Below are 12,090 nucleotides of genomic sequence, written 5' to 3'. Positions count from 1 at the left end.
ATTATCTATTACACTCTGTGCATATTAATGTTACTCTATTCCCAAATCCTGTGTCATAACCAGTTTCAGACTAGTGATTTGAACCCTGAATTACCTCGACCATGATTAATCCAATCATCTCTGCTCCACACTCTGTGTAGATGTGAGAAACTGTGTCCAACTACGTCTTCAAGTGTGGAGACCCCAGGCGTGAAATGCATCATTTCCATCAGGGACCCCAGCAGTCATTTCCTTTTCTGCCACAAAAGCACAAAAGCAAATAGAGTAGTTAGTAGTTTTAGGGTTAATTTAACTGCATTTCTGTCGGAATGAGTGTAAGAGTACTGTAACCTCTGTGTAAAACAGTCTGCTGTAAAAGATAAAAATCCACAAAAGTAACACAAAAAGTGAAGTATTACTGGTGAAATGTATGTTTTTATTCAGTCTTTTATGAAGGTGTTAGTAGGACCCAACTCTGTATTAATATTAAACGTTTTGGGGGAAAAAATGCATGTGGTGAGTTTGAGTTTGTCTGTGAAGTAACTGCACCATTACCTTTTCATCCTGAGCAGAAAGCAGTTAAGGGCGGGGGGCACGTGAACAGAATGACGAACCTCACTTCTGGGGACCCGGCTCTCTTCTCATTTTCTCCCAGACCCGGGGGTCCCCAGATGTGAATTTCATACCTTTCAGTTCAGGTTGATTCTGCCACCGAAGTAATGATGGTGACTGGATTCATCTGTAGTGCAGGATAGTGTATCTACAGTGTATGCTATTCCAGTAGAATTTCTAGTCACGACTCTATCGATAGCATTCTCTACATAGTGTGCAGATGCATCACAGGAATGTACAGTAAAACTATCTTTTACTGTGACATTCAATACTATTGTATTGGAAAATAGACACTGGAGCATAATATTTACCATAAAAAATACAGTGATCAATACACACACAAGAGAGATGCAGATCTTTAATTTGAATGACAACAGAAGCGTGACACAGTCGGTCCAGAAAGGGTTTCCTGGTGCAGCACGGGAGGGGTTTTATGGATCTGTGTGTGTGTGTGTGTGTGTGTGTGTGTGTGTATGTGCATGTGTGTGTGTGTGCATGTGCGTATGTGTGCGTGTGTGCGTACTCACTCCACCCGCCACTGCAGTGCGATTCCCCCCTCTCCCTGACATGCAGCAGCGTTCACAAACCCACACTGCAGAACAGAGCAGGCCTGGCTCTGCATACCAATCAGAGAGGGAGAGAGACAGACAGCGAGGGAGGGAAAGGGGAAGACAGAGAGAGAGAGAGAGAGACAAAGAGAGAGAGAGAGAGGGAGAGAAAGAGAGAGAGAAAGAGAGAGACAAAGAGTAAGAGATGAAAGAGAAGAAGCCCCTCTCCTCCTCTCTCACCTCTGCAGTCACTTGTCACCCCACCCGGCTTACAGCTCTGCAGTTCTTACAAAGGGATTCTCCTTCCTAGGCTTTCCCTGCTGAAGGAGGAGGGGGGAGGGGGAAGGGGGTGGGGTGGGGGGTGGGGGGGTAGCTGCAGACGCCTGGCAGTCAGGTGGTGCAGCAGAGGCTCTCTGCTTTGTCTTGATAACGATATTGACTGCCTCTAAAAATGGAAGACGCATCGATCGAAGCTCAGGGAGTGTGTCTGATGTGAAGGGCTGGGGACCCGGACTCAAAGGGACACAGAGTGTAATCAGAGCGGAGCTGGAATAATGATTTGCTTAATTCACTTAGTTTGGCTATGTGAGAACAATGTCATTAAAACCTGGGTGGTATCAAATACCTGAGGAACGTATTTGAGAAAGGTTTAATATATTTTTAGAGGAGCTGCAGTGCAGTTGAAAATGTAACTCGAACCAATGCAAGGTTTTATGGGCAGGAGGAGATGGATGTTGACATTTGATAGCCAGCAGTTATTTGTGCTTGGAGAGCGTGGAACAATAATCAGTCAAGGGTAAACTGTAGTCTGGACTGCAGCAGATATTTCTTCATCTGTTCTTGGTGTAAAAATCAGAGAAGGTAGATACACATCCATCACGCTGAGCTGAACAACTGTTTTGACCACTGCTGTCAAAACCTTTAAGCTGACTGGATGAACGGTTACAGAAATTCGTCTCCGATGCATACGCAGCTTAAGAGTTCATGGAACTTTTGTTTACAAGCAGTTTACTCGTACTCTGAGCAAGTACAATAATGTATGGCACAGTATCCTCCCTCCACTTGGTCCATTAATTTCTTATATTGGCACACGTTCGAGTGCATTATTGCATTTGTTGTTTCACTGCCAGTTTAAATCAGTGGTTCTCAATCTTTTTCTGGTGTGCCCCCCTTCAGAAGCCAAAAGAAAATTCACACGCACCCCACACCCCACGATTTTTATCAATCATTAACAATTATAGTTGGATGCAAAGTAATAAAAAAACGATCTAAGTAGAATTTTTGTGAAATAAAAGTCAGCACGATAGCATCAGCAAATATTTCCCCTACATAAATCATATTAATTCAATTTAGTTCCACTCCATATCTTTCCCCTGGTCATCCATGATCCCCCTGCAGTGTATCTATACCCCCCCCAGGGGTGCCCATCCCCCAGTCTAGTTTATGTTAGTATAGTTTATTTTAAGAGAATTTAACTGGTAACATAGAAGTACAAGTATTATAGAACTGTGTGATTACTGTCATTCACCCAGTTACATCGTCAAGCTAAAATGATCCTGTGGGCCACATGGTACTGACCTGGTACTGGGTGTTGGGTCGCCCACAAGGGGACCACAAACCAAATTCAAGGGGTCGAGTGATTACGTTACATACATTTATATTTACTCATTTGGAGAAAAAGCTTTGCAGAAGCTTTTGTCCAAAGCAACTTACAAATGAGGGACAACACCAAAGCTTCAGTGCAGTGGGAAACCTTGGAGTAAGTGCTAAGTGCTAAATCTATTCAGTAAGTGCCAAGAGATCGGGTAAAGAAGTGCACATAGAGTATGTAGTAAGTGTTAGTTAGGCATGTTAGAATGTTAGGAGAGGAGGCGAGATGAGTCTTCAAGCGATTCTTGAAGATAAAGAGAGACGCTTCTGCTCTGATAGCATTCAGTAGCTTGTCCCACCAATCGGGGAACCACAGACAAGAACAGTCTGGACTGAAATTGCGACATTACGACATTCCTTCTCCCGGCCGAGAAGGAGCATATGGAGAGAATAAGAAAAAAATACTTCTGCTTACTCCAAGTTTATGTTTTCAGACTTTCTCCCAATGCTTGTTTTCGTTCTCGTGAATTATTGGACAATTTTAACCTTTACAAATTATTCAAATAAAACAGTGACAAACATTCTCGAACTTCCTCCTTTTAAAGTTACCCTGGCACGTTATTAGACCTTTTTTCACTACTGGAACGGGTTCTGCTTTTGTTTCAACTGTACTCGCCCCACTTTGGGATGTTCCTGAACCAACCTGGCACTGCTCAGGAGGAGGTTCTAGTTCCAGGTGTTCACAGAACATGTGGTTTGATGAACACTGTGTTATGCTGGTGAGTGGTGGTACATGAAAAGCTTTGCTGGTCGGTGATGTGGGAACTCGTCTGGAGTCTTTTTTGCTTAATTCTGTCGACCTTCCACTGCGGGTGGAGCTCTTCTGTTAATTAACGATACTGACTTTTACAACACAGAAAATCTATATTAGGGTCCATTGTTGTCTGTCCCCACAGCTGCACTGCACTCGCCACTACCAAGCAGCACATAAAGATAATGGCACTGGTCACTGTGTCGCCACACAGTCTCGCCTTTTCGATGACATACTGTATATCCGAACTGTTCTGGTTAGTAAAACACAGAGGAAAATGAAAAGCAGACCCTATAGAAACAAGATCTTATAGGGTTCTTATTGGTTCAGGTTATGGGGAGCTCCAGGTTACAGGTCGTTGCTCTTTAACGATGCATACCAAAAAGGTTACTGAAGAAGACTGGACACTGTTGGACACTTGTGTAGGTCATAACATTGCTGTCCTGCAGGTTCACCAGAGTCCTAGTACAACAGTTATCAATGGCGGAGATGGAGACAAAGGTAATGTAGTATGGAAGACATTCGTGTGCAAATACTTCCAGTTAGATCTGGATTCACACACAACTTCAGACTGATCTCTATTCATGCTTTGGAGCCGCCCTGCCCAGCGCAGCTAGTCTGGTAGAATTAACCTTGAGAACGAGTGCAGAGACATTTCCCAGTGAAAATTTATATCGGGTGTCTCATACAGAAGCATGAACAGGAGAGCGTTGTACTGTGTGTCCAAATTCTGTGGCGCGTTTCAAAGCAGAGAGGATGGAGAGTGCTTCTGCTGGGGTTTGGTGTCGAGAGGCATTAGCTGGAGTTTCTCTATGGAGGTTTTTTTTTTTTTTTAATGAAATGGAGGGTGTTTCGCTTCAGGGCATTCTCAAATATGAGGTTTTATTTCATGGTTCATTCAAAAGAATATTTAAAAAAAAGTAACCACAGTATATTTTGACAATGATGTGGCCTTCATCAGACCAAACTGTATGAAAAATGGAGAAGAACAGCTCACATATTTATTCAACCGTTCAACCTGGTGAGTGCAAAAACGTAACGCGCATTCACAGGGAACAGTACATCAGTGTTGGAGTTTGTCATCCAGTCAGTATAAAGATTTATCCTTGACAGTTTTCAAAGGAGAGAGAACTGTTTGCACTCCTCTGGATATATTTTTTGTCATCAGGTGAGGTTGAGAGCGTTTTCTGTGGTGGCGGCTCAGCAGCAGAATGACCCTTCCTCTTCTCCAAACATGAAAGGATGTGACTGTGACCCATGGGTGCCAGCTGGACTGTCCACAGTACAACAACGTTCAGCCACGGAAAGGAAACAAAAGTGAATATCCAAAATTTAACTGGCAAAGTATATGAACCTTTTTTTTTTTGATTTTCTGATTAAAGCTAGAATATAAATAGCTAAATAGAGCAATAGTATCCATCGATCTGAAATCTCAAAAGTAAGGTAAGGAATAGTCTTAGTTTCATCTCAACAGGTAACAGTCAAGTCAGGAAAGGAGCCAGTTGAGGTGGTTTCGGGCATCTGATTAGGACGCCTCCCAGTGGTAGGAGACCCCCAGAACATGCTGGAGGGATTATACCCCTCGTCTCCCCGAGGAGCTGGAAAACGTTGCTGGGCAGAGGGATGTCTGGACTAACTTGCTTGAGCGGTTGAAAGTGAACGGATGGATGGAGGTAGAACTCAATCGGGCAAACTGACAGGAAGGCCGTGTTGCAGCCATGTTTGTTGACAGTACACATGTTATACAACATGTCCTTCATGTCCTACAGTGTTAACTCGTCAATTCTTGGTCAACAAAGCAGAGAAAAAATTGATTTGTAGGTGTGTTAGTATTTGTGCAGGGATTCTTTCACCATACCAACTGCGCCTGTAGAGTTCTACGCAGAAGTAATCAGCTCCTGCAGACAACAAAGCTAACATTGATCTTTCCAAGAAAAAGATAACTCAGACCCTCCCATGCCACGACAGGCCTGAAGCTGTAATGAAAAAGAAAATAATTGTGTTTTGAAAAAGGCAAAGATACGCTCTTCCAATCATGAACGGCTCATGGAGTTTAGATACTGTGAAGAGAGAAATGTCATGTGTTATATACTGCCCAATGCAGAAAATGTGCAAGGATGGATGCAATGATTGCAAACCGTCCTCTGCATCCAGCAGCTTTCTGGAGGATCTACATGTCGTCAGCTGAAAGAGTAAAAATGACAACTTTCATCACAGATACTGTGATAAAATCATCTATCATAGACTGTCTGTTTTATGTTATCATGAATTAGCAAATTTCCCGGAAAATCAATAAACAGTTAATGGCTAAAAAACTGCATCAGATTGTTTGTTTTTGGCTAATGCAGCAAGTAAAATACCATTAATTCATCATGTTCATAAAAAGAGATGAAGTTCAATATTTTCATTAAGTATCTCCGCTCACTGATCTGACAGATTGCTCATAATGGTCTTCAGGAGATAGTCATGGTCTAAACTGTGTGGGAAAGTATGGAAGATGGACTGCACTTTTCTATTCTTCTCGAGCACGCAAACAGCTTTACACTACAAGCCACATTCAGCCATTCGCACACAAGCATTACTATCACACACACCAATGATACATCAGGGGCAATTTGGGCTGCAGTATCTGGCCCGAGGACATTGGAAGAGCCAGGGATTGAACCACTGACTTTCCGGTTACTGTACGACTGTACTGAGCCGCAGGAGGTTGAAGGTGAAGCTTGACATATTTATATTGTCTCTTTATAGTGTCATATCACCCAACCCAAGTATGCAGCCCTGAGTTTATGGCGCTTCTCACCAAAGTAACATATCATCTGGAGAAGGATGTTTTCTTTTACTTAAAGCCAGAAGTTTGTCTCTGGGTTCATATCGAGGTTGTCGGGGCAAGACAACAGGAAGACATTGCCATCGCTGGCAGACATGTCATTGCTGCCATGTTTTCTGGAAGACTTCTTCATAAAATGCCATGTATTTTTGGCTGTGTGCAGGGCGGGGGACACATCCGCTGTGGTTTCCACTGTATGCTGGAAATGCAGACAGAGGTGTAACTAAAGCAATCTATCTCCCTCCTTGCTTTTCACCCTTCCCTTGGAGATGAAAACTGGGTGTGGCACAGCACAAACCAGCCATGTGCGGAGTATCATCCTTTTGCCAATCATGCGACTGCCCTTGGAATAAGGTGATAAATCTGCGGGGATCCTCTCTGATAGTAGATAACGCTGTCACGTTAGATGGCGAAGGAGAAAATGAGGTGAGATAAAAGCGCACTGTTCCAATTCATTTGCCCTGTTGGCCAAAGCTGCATGTCGGATAATTCAACGAAGTGCGGCCCAAATATAGGGGGTGGGGGGTGGGGGCAGATGATTTAAACAGCCTCGGCGCTGAGATCATTCTGTCGGTTTAGCTGGGACAGAGATGGTCATCCTCACTTAGCATCAGAGGGGTGAATCATTGTCACAGCAAAGATTCTGGGAAACCACCGTCTGAGTAGAAGAAATGTGTGCAGTTATTTCTTCTGCTGACATTATTATAGCATTTGAGTTATTCAGGGGAAAAAGGTTAATTTGTCCTATTGATTGACTCACCACGAACAGTAATTCTAATCATTACTTTAGACTTTGTGAGCTCCATCATTAATTATCGCAAGCAAATCTGCCACCCATTGTGTAGTGTGAATTTTTATGTTTTGTTCTTTTATATGAAATCAAGCCACAAGATAAAAAAGGGGCAAAAAGCATGAAAGAGGCCTAAATGATCTTCCGTTCTTTATATTCACATTGCCGGGAGATGTTAAAACACATGCGGTGAAATTACTGGAAATCAGACAAATCAAAACATAAGCTTAATTATGCATTTGTCTTGATGCAAATATGCCAAAGCCCCTCGGTGTCCCAGAAGCAAACTACCACGGAGAAGCAAACAAAATCATAACGCCTCCAACCACTGATTGCGCGTCAGTCCCCGTCAGCCAGAACTCAAGGCAATCAGTGGCGTCTGTCTCATTTTGCTAAGCGGTGTGTGTGTGTGTGTGTGGATGGGCGCATGCGGGGGTGTGCGCGGAGAAGAAAAAGAACAACAGAGAGACGGAGAATTGCAATTATCGGTTTTTATATAATATGATAACAGCTGCCACTGTTAGGAACAGGGGAACGCTGTTTGTTTTAAGTCGAAATAACGATGATGCCCCAAGGTCTCTGACTTCCATCTTGAGTGTTACGCAACTCCAACTCTGACTGGGACCGGGGAACGCTTGATTCACAGAGCCCTGGATTACATAACTCAAGTGCAGAATGGAGACTTTCATGTATATTTCAGGGGATATCCATTATTTAAAAAAGGAAGTTGACGCGCTCTTCTTCTCTTTCTCTCACTTTTTTTGGAGGTAATGAGGAGAACATCTTGCCAAAGAAAGTGAGCAGCGTTTCCCCGTGGCACCACAGGAATGAGCCTCTCCGAACATTATTAAGACTATTGTGTGTGAAGACAAATAACAGCTGTGGCAGAAGATCATACTTTTTTTCTCTGCGCAGATGCGCTCTGAAGAAAAAACTCACAAAAAACGGGGGAGGTCAGCGCTACAAAGCAGCAGCATCTGTATACACTTACAAGAGAAATCCATTTTTTAAAAGTTTTTTTTTTTTTTTTTTTTGTAGTTTCACGCTTGAGTTGAAGCACACTGAGGGAGCGGCCGGGGCTCCCGAGGGGTCCGACACCGCTGAATTAAATTCAGAGCCATGAAAGAGTGAAGAGGAAAAGAGACTGCAAAATGCCTGTGAGGGAGGAAGTTGCTTACCACTTATGAGACTGAAGTCAGAGATTACAGGGAGGAAAAGCATCTGTGAACTGTGACAAACTGGTGTGAACTGCACACTGTGGGTTAATGTAATATCCAAGAAATCTGTTCCAGGATGCTAATACAAGTGCTTGTAGCGGTTCATGTTGTCCTTTAGGTGCAAATGTGACCCAGTGATAGAAGTCAGAGAAGCACGCACGCTTGCCCACCTCAAAGGGATTATGGGAAGGAGCAGAGTTTGAATTATACAATGACAATCAGTGAGCTGACTTTCTCTCCAGGGCCAAGGGGAAACCACTACAGTCCAGACACATGCTTCAGAGTCCTTACAGTATCTAATGTCAAATAAATGTAGTGGAGTGGGAATATAAAGGAAAAATGGAAATACTCAAGTGAAGTACTTCAGAATTGTATTTAAGTACAGTACTTAAAGTAAATGTATTTAAATTACTTTTCACCAATGCCAATACAATTACTTCAGCACACACAGATTTTTAATATTGTTCAATTACCCAAACAGGTAAAAGTGAACTGTTGAAAACAAAGGGGGCGCCTTTTATAAAAGCTAATATCAAAAAAGTAAAAGACTAACTAAACCACACAGCCGCAGAAAAGACTATTAAAATGAAATAATAAACTCTATATTGATGTCAGAATGTATCTCTACGTAGAGGTGAACACTCTCAGGTAGTGTAGGGCCTGTGAACACACAGCCCTGGGACGACTCCTCCCCCAGCCACCCTCCTCATCAGGGACAGGTTATAAAGGGCGCCTGCTGGCTTCTTCCAGTCTCTCGCTGGTTCCTGTCAACTGTGGCTGGTAGCAGCAGCTGCAGGTGAGTGACACAAACACCGTTTTACACCCACCAGTCACCTTGCCACCTACCTGTACTACCTCCTCATCCGGTTCTACACCGGTTCATCCATAGTGGGCCCATTCATGCCCCTTAACAGAGGTGGTGAGTACGGCCCCCTTTTTAAATTAATTAAACTATTTACAGCACGGTGAGCCAACTAATTGTTGTTTCTTTTTAGGTTCCCCTGCTGTTGTTTTGCCTTATTAGTTTTGCCTGGTTTATTTTTGCTTTATTGGTTTCATTTGTTTAGTTGACTGTGTTGTTTGTGGGTTGTTTTAGTTCCGTGTTTGTTCTTTATTAATTCTTTGGTTTAGTAGTCCAGTTGCTTATTTAGGTGTGATTAATTGCATTTGCATTAGCTTTTCTTTTGCGGTGTAGCTGAGTGCTGCCAGGTTGAGAGGCCAGGCACCCCGGGTGATGTCCCCCACAATTTATGCATGCAAGTCAGAGCGCTGGGACACATGTATTTTTGGATCCTGTTTGCTGTGCTGCACTTGAGGTGAGTGAGTTGCAGCACCCCTGAGCACCCCTCAGGAGTCTGCCTCTCCACCAGTGGCCTCAGCTCACTTTTCCTTTTCTTATTTTGCTTAGTTTATGTTGGACTGGTTTTTAGGTATTTTAGGATTGATCTTTAGTAATTTGAAAATTAAGATCTTGTACTGTAAATCTATGCATTGAGGGGGAAAAAAAGTTTTAATCCTTATGTTTGTTTTTTGATTCTCATTTCCCTTTAATATAAATCTCCTTTTCAGCAGCTTCAGTTCCTGCTACTTGATTTTTGTTTTCTAATAAAATATTTTGACTTCAAAAACATGTCTGTCTTATCACTTAAGGAGCCTGTGTCCTGATATCATTTAACAAACTGCTAGAGTTTAGAAATGGTATTTCCTGGGGTGTCATTCCCCAGCTGGTGTTGTTGGCCCCTCTTACTACATTCTTCCCCTTACCCTACACTCTGTGCCACATATCCCACTAATCCTCCATTGTCTCTCTGCTCATGACTGAGCACAAGTGTTTGCTAAAAGTTTGATCTTATAATTTAATTGTCCTTTGTACAGCACTTTGGTCAGCTCAAGCAGTGTTTAAATGTGCACTAGAAATGAAGTTGACTTGATATGACTGATTTTATATGCGTAATGAAATGCCAAGCCTACATTGGAAATGAAAGAAGACGTTAAACACTAGCTATCATTATTGCTCATCTGTAGATACTTGACACAATTTAACTCAGACGGTAAGAACTGTATTAAACAAGCTCGATACAGTAGTTAGCTACTGCTACTTGCATTTACCTACAGTGTCTGTGCTGCAAAGACCTGAGTTTGCAAGCCAGTGATGGGAGGGGTGTTCAGCTAATGTCATGCTTAAGAAATGGTATGGTCCACTTTAGGGGTGACTGAAAGGAGAATAAATATTGCACTATTATACAGCTCAAAATCATGGCTAATGTTGCTTTGGTATGTGTCAGGAAGTGTAACCAGGCAACTGTTTGCTGACATGTTAGCAATATCAACTTTATAAGGCCATAATAGGTAAACATGAACAATGTTCCTAAAACTTATTCAAAATCTAACATGAAATGTTTGACTTGCTAACTGTTCATGAGCTACTAGTTATCTATCTTTGATGGAACTGAGACTGGTTTAATTCATGCTGTTGGAGAAGATGTTTATACTTTGACCAATTTTAATGAGTCTTAATTTTCAAGTGCACTATATAACTGCAGTCGAGGAATGCTTTGAGAGTTACAGTTGTGCTCAAGGTTTTTCTCTTCTTTCACACCTTCTACCTATCCTGAGCCTCTCCATCTGCCTCTCTATTTAATTTTTCTTCATTGGCTTAATCACTGTTTGTCTCAGTGTCTCTCCCGGTGGCTCTTTGTAGTTCTGTCTGTCGCTCCATCCCCCTCTGTTTTCAAAGGATACATAGGAGACTATATATAGAATCACAGCATCATTACCAGCAGCAGCGGGCAGTAAACCGAGCTGCAACACCACCAAGATGATAAAACGGGAGCACATTTCAGGGCTGTCTGTGATGGATGGCATAAAGAGGACTGATGTGAGCCTCACATGGAAGATCTGTTTAAGCCATACTAGTTCAGAGCTGTAGCACTGAGATCATGTATGACTGCTGACAAATTCATGAAAACTACCCTGCATAGCTAAACTACAGAATGTTCTTGCTTTGTTTGAAAAAGTGCTGCCAAAAAGGGTTTTCTGAAAGTTAGAACTTGGTAGGGCTTGCTAAAACTGGCATTAAACAACCCAACCCCCCCCCCCCCCCCCTCTGTAATCTGACAACTTCATTGTAATCCTCCAGGCGGGGGCAGCAATCGAGTGAGTAAGGAGGCTGCCGTGGTTCAGTATCCACTGAGCAATGGAAAGAAAAAGCTTTAAGGCAGGGTGGTAAATTCATTTTAATGACATTTATTAACCCCCCCTATTCTATTGGACTGATGAATCTTTTTGAACTTTTCGCACAGAGGAAGAGTCAGTTTTCGTGGTCATCATTCCTCCTTGGCTTCACTAATCTTGATAACTGAGCTTTGTACAGGCTACAGAATAAAACAAAAGACTGGGGTGCCCTGGTGGCTCACCTGGTAGAGCACCTACCACGAAGGCTTGGTCCTGACAGCAGCGGCCCTGGTTTGAATCTGACCTGTGGCCCGTCTCTGTCCCTAACTTTCCAGGTGCCACAACAAGTCACAGGGAGTACACCTTTAAATACAGAGGCTTCCACTGGCCACAGAGTAAATACAAAATTTTGCGTTGTGAGGTCTAAATTTTGAATGAGTTTGACCACGACCGTTGAATGTACATCATCCTTATTTAGCATTCAGCGCAGTCCCAGTAGCTTCAGTAGTGGGCTGTGTCACTTGCAATAAAGCGACGCT

This window comes from Seriola dumerili, unplaced genomic scaffold (genome assembly GCF_002260705.1).
Source record: "Seriola dumerili isolate Sdu_G_001 unplaced genomic scaffold, Sdu_1.0 BDQW01000025.1, whole genome shotgun sequence".
NCBI classification, from domain to species: Eukaryota; Metazoa; Chordata; class Actinopteri; order Carangiformes; family Carangidae; genus Seriola; species Seriola dumerili.
The sequence above is the reverse complement of the archived record's forward strand: the minus strand, read 5'-3'. Positions refer to the sequence as shown.